Here is a 19,544-nt window from a genome sequence, read left to right as displayed (position 1 = left end):
GACTATTGCATGTGAATTAGAACTCTTAGAATTAAAATTAGTGTGTTTAGAGTCATTTTAATGCCTGAAATTGGTCGAAATAGAAGCTTCTGAGTAGGAGAAAAAGTCTGTAAAAATGGCAATTTTGGTCACATTGAAGCTTTAAAAAGTAGTTATTCAAAAGGAGGCACAATCCAAATGACATTTTGGATCAATTTTTCGACAGTCCAAAAAAACTCAATTTTCTGATGAAAAACGATGACCCGTGACCTGTCGAATTTTCTCCAGATGGTCAGAAATGGTAATTTTTTAATGTTTATTTATTGACTGTAAATGACTATCGCATGTGAATTAGAACTCTTAGAACTAAAAATAGTGTGTTTAGAGTCATTTTAATGCCTGAAATTGGTCGAAAAAGAAGCTTCTGAGTAGGAGAAAAAGTTGGTAAAAATGGCAATTTTGGTCACATTGAGGCTTTAAAAAGTAGTTATTCAACATGAGGCACAATCCAAATGAAATTTTGAATCAATTTTTCGACAGTCCAAAAAATCAGTTTTCTGATGAAAAACGATGACCCATGACCTGTCGAATTTTCTCCAGATGGTCTGAAATGGTAGTTTTTTAATGTTTAACTTTTTTAACTGCACAGGACTATTGCATGTGAATTAGAACTCTTAGAATTAAAATTAGTGTGTTTAGAGTCATTTTAATGCCTGAAATTGGTCGAAATAGAAGCTTCTGAGTAGGAGAATAAGTCAGTAAAAATGGCAATTTTGGTCACATTGAGGCTTTAAAAAGTAGTTATTCAACATGAGGCACAATCCAAATGACATTTTGAATCAATTTTTCGACAGTCCAAAAAATCAAATTTCTGATGAAAAACGATGATCTGTGACCTGTCGAACTTTCTCCAGATGGTCAGAAATGGTAATTTTTTAATGTTTAATTTTTTGTCTGCAAATGACTATTGCATGTGAATTAGAACTCTTAGAACTAAAATTAGTGTGTTTAGAGTCATTTTAATGCCTGAAATTGGTCGAAATAGAAGCTTCTGAGTAGGAGAAAAAGTCTGTAAAAATGGCAATTTTGATCACATTGAAGCTTTAAAAAGTAGTTATTCAACAGGAGGGACAATCCAAATGACATTTTGGATCAATTTTTCGACAGTCCAAAAAAATCAATTTTCTGATGAAAAACGATGACCCGTGACCTGACGAGCTTTCTCCAGCTGGTCAGAAATGGTAATTTTTTAATGTTTAAGTTTTTTGTCTGCAAATGACTATTGCATGGGAATTCGAACTCTTAGAACTAAAATTAGTGGGTTTAGAGTCATTTTAATGCCTGAAATTGGTCGAAATAGAAGCTTCTGAGTAGGAGAAAAAGTCTGTAAAAATGGCAATTTTGTTCACATTGAGGCTTTAAAAAGTAGTTATTTAACATGAGGCACAATCCAAATGACATTTTGAATCAATTTTTCGACAGTCCAAAAAATCAATTTTCTGATGAAAAACGATGACCCGTGACCTGTCGAATTTTCTCCAGATGGTCAGAAATGGTAATTTTTTAATGTTTATTTATTGACTGTAAATGACTATCGCATGTGAATTAGAACTCTTAGAACTAAAACTAGTGTGTTTAGAGTCATTTTAATGCCTGAAATTGGTCAAAAGAGAAGCTTCTGAGTAGGAGAAAAAGTCTGTAAAAATGGCAATTTTGGTCACATTGAGGCTTTAAAAAGTAGTTATTCAACAGGAGGGACAATCCAAATGACATTTTGGATCAATTTTTTGACAGTCCAAAAAAATCAATTTTCTGATGAAAAACGATGACCCGTGACCTGACGAATTTTCTCCAGATGGTCAGAAATGGTAATTTTTTTATGTTTAATTTATTGACTGTAAATGACTATCGCATGTGAATTAGAACTCTTAGAACTAAAATTAGTGGGTTTAGAGTCATTTAATGCCTGAAATTGGTCGAAATAGAAGCTTCTGAGTAGGAGAAAAAGTCTGTAAAAATGGCAATTTTGTTCACATTGAGGCTTTAAAAAGTAGTTATTTAACATGAGGCACAATCCAAATGACATTTTGAATCAATTTTTCGACAGTCCAAAAAATCAATTTTCTGATGAAAAACGATGACCCGTGACCTGTCGAATTTTCTCCAGATGGTCAGAAATGGTAATTTTTTAATGTTTAACTTATTGACTGTAAATGACTATCGCATGTGAATTAGAACTCTTTGAACTAAAATTAGTGTGTTTAGAGTCATTTTAATGCCTGAAATTGGACGAAATAGAATCTTTTGAGGACGAGAAAAAGTCTGTAAAAATGGCAATTTTGGTCACATTGAGGCTTTAAAATGTATTTATTCAACATGAGGCACAATCCAAATGAAATTTTGAATCAATTTTTCGACAGTCCAAAAAAGCAATTTTCTGATGAAAAACGATGACCCGTGACCTGTCGAATTTTCTCCAGATGGTCAGAAATGGTAATTTTTTAATGTTTAATTTTTTGACAGTAAATGACTATTGCATGTGAATTAGAACTCTTAGAACTAAAATTAGTGTGTTTAGAGTGATTTTAATGCCTGAAATTGGTCGAAATAGAAGCTTCTGAGTAGAAGAAAAAGTCTGTAAAAATGGCAATTTTGGTCACATTGAGGCTTTAAAAAGTAGTTATTTAACATGAGGCACAATCCAAAAGACATTTTGAATCAATTTTTCGACAGTCCAAAAAATCAAATTTCGGATGAAAAACGATGACCCGTGACCTGTCGAATTTTCTCCAGATGGTCAGAAATGGTAATTTTTTAATGTTTAATTTTTTGACTGCAAATGACTATTGCATGTGAATTAGAACTCTTAGAATTAAAATTAGTGTGTTTAGAGTCATTTTAATGCCTGAAATTGGTCGAAATAGAAGCTTCTGAGTAGGAGAAAAAGTCTGTAAAAATGGCAATTTTGTTCACATTGAGGCTTTAAAAAGTAGTTATTTAACATGAGGCACAATCCAAAAGACATTTTGAATCAATTTTTCGACAGTCCAAAAAATCAAATTTCTGATGAAAAACGATGATCCGTGACCTGTCGAATTGTCTCCAGATGGTCAGAAATGGTAATTTTTTAATGTTTAATTTTTTGACTGCAAATGACTATTGCATGTGAATTAGAACTCTTAGAATTAAAATTAGTGTGTTTAGAGTCATTTTAATGCCTGAAATTGGTCGAAATAGAAGCTTCTGAGTAGGAGAAAAAGTCTGTAAAAATGGCAATTTTGGTCACATTGAAGCTTTAAAAAGTAGTTATTCAAAAGGAGGCACAATCCAAATGACATTTTGGATCAATTTTTCGACAGTCCAAAAAAACTCAATTTTCTGATGAAAAACGATGACCCGTGACCTGTCGAATTTTCTCCAGATGGTCAGAAATGGTAATTTTTTAATGTTTATTTATTGACTGTAAATGACTATCGCATGTGAATTAGAACTCTTAGAACTAAAAATAGTGTGTTTAGAGTCATTTTAATGTCTGAAATTGGTCGAAAAAGAAGCTTCTGAGTAGGAGAAAAAGTTGGTAAAAATGGCAATTTTGGTCACATTGAGGCTTTAAAAAGTAGTTATTCAACATGAGGCACAATCCAAATGAAATTTTGAATCAATTTTTCGACAGTCCAAAAAATCAGTTTTCTGATGAAAAACGATGACCCATGACCTGTCGAATTTTCTCCAGATGGTCTGAAATGGTAGTTTTTTAATGTTTAACTTTTTTAACTGCACAGGACTATTGCATGTGAATTAGAACTCTTAGAATTAAAATTAGTGTGTTTAGAGTCATTTTAATGCCTGAAATTGGTCGAAATAGAAGCTTCTGAGTAGGAGAATAAGTCAGTAAAAATGGCAATTTTGGTCACATTGAGGCTTTAAAAAGTAGTTATTCAACATGAGGCACAATCCAAATGACATTTTGAATCAATTTTTCGACAGTCCAAAAAATCAAATTTCTGATGAAAAACGATGATCCGTGACCTGTCGAACTTTCTCCAGATGGTCAGAAATGGTAATTTTTTAATGTTTAATTTTTTGTCTGCAAATGAATATTGCATGTGAATTAGAACTCTTAGAACTAAAATTAGTGTGTTTAGAGTCATTTTAATGCCTGAAATTGGTCGAAATAGAAGCTTCTGAGTAGGAGAAAAAGTCTGTAAAAATGGCAATTTTGGTCACATCGAGGCTTTAAAAACTAGTTATTCAACAGGAGGGACAATCCAAATGACATTTTGAATCAATTTTTCGACAGTCCAAAAAAGCAATTTTCTGATGAAAAACGATGACCCGTGACCTGTCAAATTTTCTCCAGATGGTCAGAAATGGTAATTTTTTAATGTTTATTTATTGACTGTAAATGACTATCGCATGTGAATTAGAACTCTTAGAACTAAAACTAGTGTGTTTAGAGTCATTTTAATGCCTGAAATTGGTCAAAATAGAAGCTTCTGAGTAGGAGAAAAAGTGGGTAAAAATGGCAATTTTGGTCACATTGAGGCTTTAAAAAGTAGTTATTCAACATGAGGCACAATCCAAATGACATTTTGGATCAATTTTTCGACAGTCCAAAAAAATCAATTTTCTGATGAAAAACGATGACCCGTGACCTGACGAGCTTTCTCCAGATGGTCAGAAATGGTAATTTTGTAATGTTTAAGTTTTTTGTCTGCAAATGACTATTGCATGTGAATTAGAACTCTGAGAACTAAAATTAGTGTGTTTAGAGTCATTTTAATGCCTGAAATTGGTCGAAATAGAAGCTTCTGAGTAGGAGAAAAAGTCTGTAAAAATGGCAATTTTGTTCACATTGAGGCTTTCAAAAGTAGTTATTTAACATGAGGCACAATCCAAATGACATTTTGAATCAATTTTTCGACAGTCCAAAAAATCAATTTTCTGATGACAAACGATGATCCGTGACCTGTCGAATTTTCTCCAGATGGTCAGAAATGGTAATTTTTTAATGTTTAATTTTTTGACTGTAAATGACTATTGCATGTGAATTAGAACTCTTAGAACTAAAATTAGTGTGTTTAGAGTCATTTTAATGCCTGAAATTGGTCGAAATAGAAGCTTCTGAGTAGGAGAAAAAGTCTGTAAAAATGGCAATTTTGTTCACATTGACGCTTTAAAAAGTAGTTATTTAACATGAGGCACAATCCAAAAGACATTTTGAATCAATTTTTCGACAGCCCAAAAAATCAAATTTCTGATGAAAAACGATGATCCGTGACCTGTCGAATTTTCTCCAGATGGTCAGAAATGGTAATTTTTTAATGTTTAATTTTTTGACTGCAAATGACTATTGCATGTGAATTAGAACTCTTAGAATTAAAATTAGTGTGTTTAGAGTCATTTTAATGCCTGAAATTGGTCGAAATAGAAGCTTCTGAGTAGGAGAAAAAGTCGGTAAAAATGGCAATTTTGGTCACATTGAGGCTTTAAAAAGTAGTTATTCAACATGAGGCACAATCCAAATGACATTTTGAATCAATTTTTCGACAGTCCAAAAAAATCAATTTTCTGATGAAAAACGATGACCCGTGACCTGTCGAATTTTCTCCAGATGGTCAGAAATGGTAATTTTTTAATGTTTAATTTATTGACTGTAAATGACTATCGCATGTGAATTAGAACTCTTAGAACTAAAAATAGTGTGTTTAGAGTCATTTTAATGCCTGAAATAGGTCGAAAAAGAAGCTTTGAGTAGGAGAAAAAGTCGGTAAAAATGGCAATTTTGGTCACATTGAGGCTTTAAAAAGTAGTTATTCAACATGAGGCACAATCCAAATGAAATTTTGAATCAATTTTTCGACAGTCCCAAAAATCAATTTTCTGATGAAAAACGATGACCCGTGACCTGACGAGCTTTCTCCAGATGGTCAGAAATGGAAATTTTTTAATGTTTAAGTTTTTTGTCTGCAAATGACTATTGCATGGGAATTCGAACTCTTAGAACTAAAATTAGTGGGTTTAGAGTCATTTTAATGCCTGAAATTGGTCGAAATAGAAGCTTCTGAGTAGGAGAAAAAGTCGGTAAAAATGGCAATTTTGGTCACATTGAGGCTTTAAAAAGTAGTTTTTCAACATGAGGCACAATCCAAATGACATTTTGAATCAATTTTTCGACAGTCCAAAAAATCAAATTTCTGATGAAAAACAATGATCCGTGACCTGTCGAACTTTCTCCAGATGGTCAGAAATGGTAATTTTTTAATGTTTAATTTTTTGTCTGCAAATGACTATTGCATGTGAATTCGAACTCATAGAACTAAAATTAGTGGGTTTAGAGTCATTTTAATGCCTGTAATTGGTCGAAATAGAAGCTTCTGAGTAGGAGAAAAAGTCTGTAAAAATGGCAATTTTGTTCACATTGAGGCTTTAAAAAGTAGTTATTTAACATGAGGCACAATCCAAATGACATTTTGAATCAATTTTTCGACAGTCCAAAAAATCAATTTTCTGATGAAAAACGATGACCCGTGACCTGTCGAATTTTCTCCAGATGGTCAGAAATGGTAATTTTTTAATGTTTAACTTATTGACTGTAAATGACTATCGCATGTGAATTAGAACTCTTAGAACTAAAATTAGTGTGTTTAGAGTCATTTTAATGCCTGAAATTGGACGAAATAGAATCTTTTGAGGACGAGAAAAAGTCTGTAAAAATGGCAATTTTGGTCACATTGAGGCTTTAAAATGTATTTATTCAACATGAGGCACAATCCAAATGAAATTTTGAATCAATTTTTCGACAGTCCAAAAAATCAATTTTCTGATGAAAAACGATGACCTGTGACCTGTCGAACTTTCCAGATGGTCAGAAATGGTAATTTTTAAATGTTTAACTTTTTGACTGCAAATGACTATTGCATGTGAATTAGAAGTCTTAGAACTAAAATTAGTGGGTTTAGAGTCACTTTAATGCCTGAAATTGGTCATAATAGAAGCTTCTGAGTAGGAGAAAAAGTCTGTAAAAATGGCAATTTTGGTCACATTGAGGTTTAAAAAGTAGTTATTCAACAGGAGGGACAATCCAAATGACATTTTGGATCAATTTTTCGACAGTCCAAAAAAATCAATTTTCTGATGAAAAACGATGACCCGTGACCTGTCGAATTTTCTCCAGATGGTCAGAAATGGTAATTTTTTTATGTTTATTTATTGACTGTAAATGACTATCGCATGTGAATTAGAACTCTTAGAACTAAAACTAGTGTGTTTAGAGTCATTTTAATGCCTGAAATTGGTCAAAATAGAAGCTTCTGAGTAGGAGAAAAAGTCGGTAAAAATGGCAATTTTGGTCACATTGAGGCTTTAAAAAGTAGTTATTCAACATGAGGCACAATCCAAATGACATTTTGAATCAATTTTTCGACAGTCCAAAAAATCAAATTTCTGATGAAAAACGATGATCTGTGACCTGTCGAACTTTCTCCAGATGGTCAGAAATGGTAATTTTTTAATGTTTAATTTTTTGTCTGCAAATGAATATTGCATGTGAATTAGAACTCTTAGAACTAAAATTAGTGTGTTTAGAGTCATTTTAATGCCTGAAATTGGTCGAAATAGAAGCTTCTGAGTAGGAGAAAAAGTCTGTAAAAATGGCAATTTTGGTCACATTGAAGCTTTAAAAAGTAGTTATTCAACAGGAGGGACAATCCAAATGACATTTTGGATCAATTTTTCGACAGTCCAAAAAAAATCAATTTTCTGATGAAAAACTATGACCCGTGACCTGACGAGCTTTCTCCAGATGGTCAGAAATGGTAATTTTTTAATGTTTAAGTTTTTTGTCTGCAAATGACTATTGCATGGGAATTCGAACTCTTAGAACTAAAATTAGTGGGTTTAGAGTCATTTTAATGCCTGAAATTGGTCGAAATAGAAGCTTCTGAGTAGGAGAAAAAGTCTGTAAAAATGGCAATTTTGGTCACATTAAGGCTTTCAAAAGTAGTTATTCAACAGGAGGGACAATCCAAATGACATTTTGGATCAATTTTTCGACAGTCCAAAAAAATCAATTTTCTGATGAAAAACGATGACCCGTGACCTGACGAATTTTCTCCAGATGGTCAGAAATGGTAATTTTTTTAAGTTTAATTTATTGACTGTAAATGACTATCGCATGTGAATTAGAACTCTTAGAACTAAAATTAGTGTGTTTAATGCCTGAAATTGGTCGAAATAGAAGCTTCTGAGTAGGAGAAAAAGTCGGTAAAAATGGCAATTTTGGTCACATTGAGGCTTTAAAAAGTAGTTATTCAACATGAGGCACAATCCAAATGACATTTTGAATCAATTTTTCGACAGTCCAAAAAAGCAATTTTCTGATGAAAAACGATGACCCGTGACCTGTCGAATTTTCTCCAGATGGTCAGAAATGGTAATTTTTTAATGTTTAATTTATTGACTGTAAATGACTATTGCATGTGAATTAGAACTCTGAGCACTAAAATTAGTGTGTTTAGAGTCATTTTAATGCCTGAAATTTGTCGAAATAGAAGCTTCTGAGTAGGAGAAAAAGTCTGTAAAAATGGCAATTTTGTTCACATTGAGGCTTTAAAAAGTAGTTATTTAACATGAGGCACAATCCAAATGACATTTTGAATCAATTTTTCGACAGTCCAAAAAATCAATTTTCTGATGAAAAACGATGACCCGTGACCTGTCGAATTTTCTCCAGATGGTCAGAAATGGTAATTTTTTAATGTTTAACTTATTGACTGTAAATGGCTATCGCATGTGAATTAGAACTCTTAGAACTAAAATTAGTGTGTTTAGAGTCATTTTAATGCCTGAAATTGGACGAAATAGAATCTTTTGAGGACGAGAAAAAGTCTGTAAAAATGGCAATTTTGGTCACATTGAGGCTTTAAAATGTATTTATTCAACATGAGGCACAATCCAAATGAAATTTTGAATCAATTTTTCGACAGTCCAAAAAAGCAATTTTCTGATGAAAAACGATGATCCGTGACCTGTCGAATTTTCTCCAGATGGTCAGAAATGGTAATTTTTTAATGTTTAATTTTTTGTCTGCAAATGAATATTGCATGTGAATTAGAACTCTTAGAACTAAAATTAGTGTGTTTAGAGTCATTTTAATGCCTGAAATTGGTCGAAATAGAAGCTTCTGAGTAGGAGAAAAAGTCTGTAAAATGGCAATTTTGGTCACATTGAAGCTTTAAAAAGTAGTTATTCAACAGGAGGGACAATCCAAATGACATTTTGGATCAATTTTTCGACAGTCCAAAAAAATCAATTTTCTGATGAAAAACTATGACCCGTGACCTGACGAGCTTTCTCCAGATGGTCAGAAATGGTAATTTTTTAATGTTTAAGTTTTTTGTCTGCAAATGACTATTGCATGGGAATTCGAACTCTTAGAACTAAAATTAGTGGGTTTAGAGTCATTTTAATGCCTGAAATTGGTCGAAATAGAAGCTTATGAGTAGGAGAAAAAGTCTGTAAAAATGGCAATTTTGGTCACATTGAGGCTTTCAAAAGTAGTTATTCAACAGGAGGGACAATCCAAATGACATTTTGGATCAATTTTTCGACAGTCCAAAAAAATCAATTTTCTGATGAAAAACGATGACCCGTGACCTGACGAATTTTCTCCAGATGGTCAGAAATGGTAATTTTTTTATGTTTAATTTATTGACTGTAAATGACTATCGCATGTGAATTAGAACTCTTAGAACTAAAATTAGTGTGTTTAGAGTCATTTTAATGCCTGAAATTGGTCGAAATAGAAGCTTCTGAGTAGGAGAAAAAGTCGGTAAAAATGGCAATTTTGGTCACATTGAGGCTTTAAAAAGTAGTTATTCAACATGAGGCACAATCCAAATGACATTTTGAATCAATTTTTCGACAGTCCAAAAAAGCAATTTTCTGATGAAAAACGATGACCCGTGACCTGTCGAATTTTCTCCAGATGGTCAGAAATGGTAATTTTTTAATGTTTAATTTATTGACTGTAAATGACTATTGCATGTGAATTAGAACTCTGAGCACTAAAATTAGTGTGTTTAGAGTCATTTTAATGCCTGAAATTTGTCGAAATAGAAGCTTCTGAGTAGGAGAAAAAGTCTGTAAAAATGACAATTTTGTTCACATTGAGGCTTTAAAAAGTAGTTATTTAACATGAGGCACAATCCAAATGACATTTTGAATCATTTTTTCGACAGTCCAAAAAATCAATTTTCTGATGAAAAACGATGACCCGTGACCTGTCGAATTTTCTCCAGATGGTCAGAAATGGTAATTTTTTAATGTTTAACTTATTGACTGTAAATGGCTATCGCATGTGAATTAGAACTCTTAGAACTAAAATTAGTGTGTTTAGAGTCATTTTAATGCCTGAAATTGGACGAAATAGAATCTTTTGAGGACGAGAAAAAGTCTGTAAAAATGGCAATTTTGGTCACATTGAGGCTTTAAAATGTATTTATTCAACATGAGGCACAATCCAAATGAAATTTTGAATCAATTTTTCGACAGTCCAAAAAAGCAATTTTCTGATGAAAAACGATGATCCGTGACCTGTCGAATTTTCTCCAGATGGTCAGAAATGGTAATTTTTTAATGTTTAATTTTTTGACTGCAAATGACTATTGCATGTGAATTAGAACTCTTAGAATTAAAATTAGTGTGTTTAGAGTCATTTTAATGCCTGAAATTGGTCGAAATAGAAGCTTCTGAGTAGGAGAAAAAGTCGGTAAACATGGCAATTTTGGTCACATTGAGGCTTTAAAAAGTAGTTATTCAACATGAGGCACAATCCAAATGACATTTTGAATCAATTTTTCGACAGTCCAAAAAAATCAATTTTCTGATGAAAAACGATGACCCGTGACCTGTCGAATTTTCTCCAGATGGTCAGAAATGGTAATTTTTTAATGTTTAATTTATTGACTGTAAATGACTATTACATGTGAATTAGAACTCTTAGAACTAAAAATAGTGTGTTTAGAGTCATTTTAATGCCTGAAATAGGTCGAAAAAGAAGCTTTGAGTAGGAGAAAAAGTCGGTAAAAATGGCAATTTTGGTCACATTGAGGCTTTAAAAAGTAGTTATTCAACATGAGGCACAATCCAAATGAAATTTTGAATCAATTTTTCGACAGTCCCAAAAATCAATTTTCTGATGAAAAACGATGACCCGTGACCTGACGAGCTTTCTCCAGATGGTCAGAAATGGAAATTTTTTAATGTTAAATTTTTTGTCTGCAAATGACTATTGCATGGGAATTCGAACTCTTAGAACTAAAATTAGTGGGTTTAGAGTCATTTTAATGCCTGAAATTGGTCGAAATAGAAGCTTCTGAGTAGGAGAAAAAGTCTGTAAAAATGGCAATTTTGGTCACATTGAGGCTTTCAAAAGTAGTTATTCAACAGGAGGGACAATCCAAATGACATTTTGGATCAATTTTTCGACAGTCCAAAAAAAACAATTTTCTGATGAAAAACGATGACCCGTGACCTGATGAATTTTCTCCAGATGGTCAGAAATGGTAATTTTTTTATGTTTAATTTATTGACTGTAAATGACTATCGCATGTGAATTAGAACTCTTAGAACTAAAATTAGTGTGTTTAGAGTCATTTTAATGCCTGAAATTGGTCGAAATAGAAGCTTCTGAGTAGGAGAAAAAGTCGGTAAAAATGGCAATTTTGGTCACATTGAGGCTTTAAAAAGTAGTTATTCAACATGAGGCACAATCCAAATGACATTTTGAATCAATTTTTCGACAGTCCAAAAAATCAAATTTCTGATGAAAAACAATGATCCGTGACCTGTCGAACTTTCTCCAGATGGTCAGAAATGGTAATTTTTTAATGTTTAATTTTTTGTCTGCAAATGAATATTGCATGTGAATTAGAACTCTTAGAACTAAAATTAGTGTGTGTAGAGTCATTTTTATGCCTGAAATTGGTCGAAATAGAAGCTTCTGAGTAGGAGAAAAAGTCGGTAAAAATGGCAATTTTGGTCACATTGAGGCTTTAAAAAGTAGTTTTTCAACATGAGGCACAATCCAAATGACATTTTGAATCAATTTTTCGACAGTCCAAAAAATCAAATTTCTGATGAAAAACAATGATCCGTGACCTGTCGAACTTTCTCCAGATGGTCAGAAATGGTAATTTTTTAATGTTTAATTTTTTGTCTGCAAATGACTATTGCATGTGAATTCGAACTCATAGAACTAAAATTAGTGGGTTTAGAGTCATTTTAATGCCTGAAATTGGTCGAAATAGAAGCTTCTGAGTAGGAGAAAAAGTCTGTAAAAATGGCAATTTTGTTCACATTGAGGCTTTAAAAAGTAGTTATTTAACAGTAGGGACAATCCAAATGACATTTTGAATCAATTTTTCGACAGTCTAAAAAATCAATTTTCTGATGAAAAACGATGACCCGTAACTTGTCGAATTTTCTCCAGATGGTCAGAAATGGTAATTTTTTAATGTTTAACTTATTGACTGTAAATGACTATCACATGTGAATTAGAACTCTTAGAACTAAAATTAGTGTGTTTAGAGTCATTTTAATGCCTGAAATTGGACGAAATAGAATCTTTTGAGGACGAGAAAAAGTCTGTAAAAATGGCAATTTTGGTCACATTGAGGCTTTAAAATGTATTTATTCAACATGAGGCACAATCCAAATGAAATTTTGAATCAATTTTTCGACAGTCCAAAAAATCAATTTTCTGATGAAAAACGATGACCCGTGACCTGTCGAATTTTCTCCAGATGGTCAGAAATGGTAATTTTTTTATGTTTATTTATTGACTGTAAATGACTATCGCATGTGAATTAGAACTCTTAGAACTAAAACTAGTGTGTTTAGAGTCATTTTAATGCCTGAAATTGGTCAAAATAGAAGCTTCTGAGTAGGAGAAAAAGTCGGTAAAAATGGCAATTTTGGTCACATTGAGGCTTTAAAAAGTAGTTATTCAACATGAGGCACAATCCAAATGACATTTTGAATCAATTTTTCGACAGTCCAAAAAATCAAATTTCTGATGAAAAACGATGATCTGTGACCTGTCGAACTTTCTCCAGATGGTCAGAAATGGTAATTTTTTAATGTTTAATTTTTTGTCTGCAAATGAATATTGCATGTGAATTAGAACTCTTAGAACTAAAATTAGTGTGTTTAGAGTCATTTTAATGCCTGAAATTGGTCGAAATAGAAGCTTCTGAGTAGGAGAAAAAGTCTGTAAAAATGGCAATTTTGGCCACATTGAAGCTTTAAAAAGTAGTTATTCAACAGGAGGGACAATCCAAATGACATTTTGGATCAATTTTTCGACAGTCCAAAAAAATCAATTTTCTGATGAAAAACTATGACCCGTGACCTGACGAGCTTTCTCCAGATGGTCAGAAATGGTAATTTTTTAATGTTTAAGTTTTTTGTCTGCAAATGACTATTGCATGGGAATTCGAACTCTTAGAACTAAAATTAGTGGGTTTAGAGTCATTTTAATGCCTGAAATTGGTCGAAATATAAGCTTCTGAGTAGGAGAAAAAGTCTGTAAAAATGGCAATTTTGGTCACATTGAGGCTTTAAAAAGTAGTTATTTAACATGAGGCACAATCCAAATGACATTTTGAATCAATTTTTCGACAGTCCAAAAAATCAATTTTCTGATGAAAAACGATGACCCGTGACCTGTCGAATTTTCTCCAGATGGTCAGAAATGGTAATTTTTTAATGTTTAACTTATTGACTGTAAATGGCTATCGCATGTGAATTAGAACTCTTAGAACTAAAATTAGTGTGTTTAGAGTCATTTTAATGCCTGAAATTGGACGAAATAGAATCTTTTGAGGACGAGAAAAAGTCTGTAAAAATGGCAATTTTGGTCACATTGAGGCTTTAATATGTATTTATTCAACATGAGGCACAATCCAAATGAAATTTTGAATCAATTTTTCGACAGTCCAAAAAAGCAATTTTCTGATGAAAAACGATGATCCGTGACCTGTCGAATTTTCTCCAGATGGTCAGAAATGGTAATTTTTTAATGTTTAATTTTTTGACTGCAAATGACTATTGCATGTGAATTAGAACTCTTAGAATTAAAATTAGTGTGTTTAGAGTCATTTTAATGCCTGAAATTGGTCGAAATAGAAGCTTCTGAGTAGGAGAAAAAGTCAGTAAAAATGGCAATTTTGGTCACATTGAGGCTCTAAAAAGTAGTTATTCAACATGAGGCACAATCCAAATGACATTTTGAATCAATTTTTCGACAGTCCAAAAAATCAAATTTCTGATGAAAAACGATGATCCGTGACCTGTCGAACTTTCTCCAGATGGTCAGAAATGGTAATTTTGTAATGTTTAATTTTTTGTCTGCAAATGACTATTGCATGTGAATTAGAACTCTTAGAACTAAAATTAGTGTGTTTAGAGTCATTTTAATGCCTGAAATTGGTCGAAATAGAAGCTTCTGAGTAGGAGAAAAAGTCTGTAAAAAGGGCAATTTTGGTCACATCGAGGCTTTAAAAACTAGTTATTCAACAGTAGGGACAATCCAAATGACATTTTGAATCAATTTTTCGACAGTCTAAAAAATCAATTTTCTGATGAAAAACGATGACCCGTAACTTGTCGAATTTTCTCCAGATGGTCAGAAATGGTAATTTTTTAATGTTTAACTTATTGACTGTAAATGACTATCACATGTGAATTAGAACTCTTAGAACTAAAATTAGTGTGTTTAGAGTCATTTTAATGCCTGAAATTGGACGAAATAGAATCTTTTGAGGACGAGAAAAAGTCTGTAAAAATGGCAATTTTGGTCACATTGAGGCTTTAAAATGTATTTATTCAACATGAGGCACAATCCAAATGAAATTTTGAATCAATTTTTCGACAGTCCAAAAAATCAATTTTCTGATGAAAAACGATGACCCGTGACCTGTCTAACTTTCTCCAGATGGTCAGAAATGGTAATTTTTTAATGTTTAACTTATTGACTGTAAATGGCTATCGCATGTGAATTAGAACTCTTAGAACTAAAATTAGTGTGTTTAGAGTCATTTTAATGCCTGAAATTGGACGAAATAGAATCTTTTGAGGACGAGAAAAAGTCTGTAAAAATGGCAATTTTGGTCACATTGAGGCTTTAATATGTATTTATTCAACATGAGGCACAATCCAAATGAAATTTTGAATCAATTTTTCGACAGTCCAAAAAAGCAATTTTCTGATGAAAAACGATGATCCGTGACCTGTCGAATTTTCTCCAGATGGTCAGAAATGGTAATTTTTTAATGTTTAATTTTTTGACTGCAAATGACTATTGCATGTGAATTAGAACTCTTAGAATTAAAATTAGTGTGTTTAGAGTCATTTTAATGCCTGAAATTGGTCGAAATAGAAGCTTCTGAGTAGGAGAAAAAGTCAGTAAAAATGGCAATTTTGGTCACATTGAGGCTCTAAAAAGTAGTTATTCAACATGAGGCACAATCCAAATGACATTTTGAATCAATTTTTCGACAGTCCAAAAAATCAAATTTCTGATGAAAAACGATGATCCGTGACCTGTCGAACTTTCTCCAGATGGTCAGAAATGGTAATTTTGTAATGTTTAATTTTTTGTCTGCAAATGACTATTGCATGTGAATTAGAACTCTTAGAACTAAAATTAGTGTGTTTAGAGTCATTTTAATGCCTGAAATTGGTCGAAATAGAAGCTTCTGAGTAGGAGAAAAAGTCTGTAAAAAGGGCAATTTTGGTCACATCGAGGCTTTAAAAACTAGTTATTCAACAGTAGGGACAATCCAAATGACATTTTGAATCAATTTTTCGACAGTCTAAAAAATCAATTTTCTGATGAAAAACGATGACCCGTAACTTGTCGAATTTTCTCCAGATGGTCAGAAATGGTAATTTTTTAATGTTTAACTTATTGACTGTAAATGACTATCACATGTGAATTAGAACTCTTAGAACTAAAATTAGTGTGTTTAGAGTCATTTTAATGCCTGAAATTGGACGAAATAGAATCTTTTGAGGACGAGAAAAAGTCTGTAAAAATGGCAATTTTGGTCACATTGAGGCTTTAAAATGTATTTATTCAACATGAGGCACAATCCAAATGAAATTTTGAATCAATTTTTCGACAGTCCAAAAAATCAATTTTCTGATGAAAAACGATGACCCGTGACCTGTCTAACTTTCTCCAGATGGTCAGAAATGGTAATTTTTAAATGTTTAACTTTTTGACTGCAAATGACTATTGCATGTGAATTAGAAGTCTTAGAACAAAAATTAGTGGGTTTAGAGTCACTTTAATGCCTGAAATTGGTCGAAATAGAAGCTTCTGAGTAGGAGAAAAAGTCTGTAAAAATGGCAATTTTGGTCACATTGAGGCTTTAAAAAGTAGTTATTCAACAGGAGGGACAATCCAAATGACATTTTGGATCAATTTTTCGACAGTCCAAAAAAATCAATTTTCTGATGAAAAACGATGACCCGTGACCTGTCGAATTTTCTCCAGATGGTCAGAAATGGTAATTTTTTGATGTTTATTTATTGACTGTAAATGACTATCGCATGTGAATTAGAACTCTTAGAACTAAAACTAGTGTGTTTAGAGTCATTTTAATGCCTGAAATTGGTCAAAATAGAAGCTTCTGAGTAGGAGAAAAAGTGGGTAAAAATGGCAATTTTGGTCACATTGAGGCTTTAAAAAGTAGTTATTCAACATGAGGCACAATCCAAATGACATTTTGGATCAATTTTTCGACAGTCCAAAAAAATCAATTTTCTGATGAAAAACGATGACCCGTGACCTGACGAGCTTTCTCCAGATGGTCAGAAATGGTAATTTTGTAATGTTTAAGTTTTTTGTCTGCAAATGACTATTGCATGTGAATTAGAACTCTGAGAACTAAAATTAGTGTGTTTAGAGTCATTTTAATGCCTGAAATTGGTCGAAATAGAAGCTTCTGAGTAGGAGAAAAAGTCTGTAAAAATGGCAATTTTGTTCACATTGAGGCTTTCAAAAGTAGTTATTTAACATGAGGCACAATCCAAATGACATTTTGAATCAATTTTTCGACAGTCCAAAAAATCAATTTTCTGATGACAAACGATGATCCGTGACCTGTCGAATTTTCTCCAGATGGTCAGAAATGGTAATTTTTTAATGTTTAATTTTTTGACTGTAAATGACTATTGCATGTGAATTAGAACTCTTAGAACTAAAATTAGTGTGTTTAGAGTCATTTTAATGCCTGAAATTGGTCGAAATAGAAGCTTCTGAGTAGGAGAAAAAGTCTGTAAAAATGGCAATTTTGTTCACATTGACGCTTTAAAAAGTAGTTATTTAACATGAGGCACAATCCAAAAGACATTTTGAATCAATTTTTCGACAGCCCAAAAAATCAAATTTCTGATGAAAAACGATGATCCGTGACCTGTCGAATTTTCTCCAGATGGTCAGAAATGGTAATTTTTTAATGTTTAATTTTTTGACTGCAAATGACTATTGCATGTGAATTAGAACTCTTAGAATTAAAATTAGTGTGTTTAGAGTCATTTTAATGCCTGAAATTGGTCGAAATAGAAGCTTCTGAGTAGGAGAAAAAGTCGGTAAAAATGGCAATTTTGGTCACATTGAGGCTTTAAAAAGTAGTTATTCAACATGAGGCACAATCCAAATGACATTTTGAATCAATTTTTCGACAGTCCAAAAAAATCAATTTTCTGATGAAAAACGATGACCCGTGACCTGTCGAATTTTCTCCAGATGGTCAGAAATGGTAATTTTTTAATGTTTAATTTATTGACTGTAAATGACTATCGCATGTGAATTAGAACTCTTAGAACTAAAAATAGTGTGTTTAGAGTCATTTTAATGCCTGAAATAGGTCGAAAAAGAAGCTTTGAGTAGGAGAAAAAGTCGGTAAAAATGGCAATTTTGGTCACATTGAGGCTTTAAAAAGTAGTTATTCAACATGAGGCACAATCCAAATGAAATTTTGAATCAATTTTTCGACAGTCCCAAAAATCAATTTTCTGATGAAAAACGATGACCCGTGACCTGTCGAATTTTATCCAGATGGTCTGAAATGGTAATTTTTTAATGTTTAACTTTTTTTACTGCAAAGGACTATTGCATGTGAATTAGAACTCTTAGAATTAAAATTAGTGTGTTTAGAGTCATTTTAATGCCTGAAATTGGTCGAAATAGAAGCTTCTGAGTAGGAGAAAAAGTCTGTAAAAATGGCAATTTTGGTCACATTGAGGCTTTAAAAAGTAGTTATTCAACATGAGGCACAATCCAAATGACATTTTGAATCAATTTTTCGACAGTCCAAAAAATCAAATTTCTGATGAAAAACAATGATCCGTGACCTGTCGAACTTTCTCCAGATGGTCAGAAATGGTAATTTTTTAATGTTTAATTTTTGTCTGCAAATGAATATTGCATGTGAATTAGAATTCTTAAAACTAAAATTAGTGTGTTTAGAGTCATTTTAATGCCTGAAATTTGTCGAAATAGAAGCTTCTGAGTAGGAGAAAAAGTCTGTAAAAATGGCAATTTTGATCACATTGAAGCTTTAAAAAGTAGTTATTCAACAGGAGGGACAATCCAAATGACATTTTGGATCAATTTTTCGACAGTCCAAAAAAATCAATTTTCTGATGAAAAACGATGACCCGTGACCTGACGAGCTTTCTCCAGCTGGTCAGAAATGGTAATTTTTTAATGTTTAAGTTTTTTGTCTGCAAATGACTATTGCATGGGAATTCGAACTCTTAGAACTAAAATTAGTGGGTTTAGAGTCATTTTAATGCCTGAAATTGGTCGAAATAGAAGCTTCTGAGTAGGAGAAAAAGTCTGTAAAAATGGCAATTTTGTTCACATTGAGGCTTTAAAAAGTAGTTATTTAACATGAGGCACAATCCAAATGACATTTTGAATCAATTTTTCGACAGTCCAAAAAATCAATTTTCTGATGAAAAACGATGACCCGTGACCTGTCGAATTTTCTCCAGATGGTCAGAAATGGTAATTTTTTAATGTTTATTTATTGACTGTAAATGACTATCGCATGTGAATTAGAACTCTTAGAACTAAAACTAGTGTGTTTAGAGTCATTTTAATGCCTGAAATTGGTCAAAAGAGAAGCTTCTGAGTAGGAGAAAAAGTCTGTAAAAATGGCAATTTTGGTCACATTGAGGCTTTAAAAAGTAGTTATTCAACAGGAGGGACAATCCAAATGACATTTTGGATCAATTTTTTGACAGTCCAAAAAAATCAATTTTCTGATGAAAAACGATGACCCGTGACCTGACGAATTTTCTCCAGATGGTCAGAAATGGTAATTTTTTTATGTTTAATTTATTGACTGTAAATGACTATCGCATGTGAATTAGAACTCTTAGAACTAAAATTAGTGGGTTTAGGGTCATTTAATGCCTGAAATTGGTCGAAATAGAAGCTTCTGAGTAGGAGAAAAAGTCTGTAAAAATGGCAATTTTGTTCACAT

Source organism: Triturus cristatus, chromosome 1_2 (genome assembly GCF_964204655.1).
Source record: "Triturus cristatus chromosome 1_2, aTriCri1.1, whole genome shotgun sequence".
Classification (NCBI taxonomy): Eukaryota; Metazoa; Chordata; class Amphibia; order Caudata; family Salamandridae; genus Triturus; species Triturus cristatus.
Note: the sequence above shows the minus strand (reverse complement) of the source record.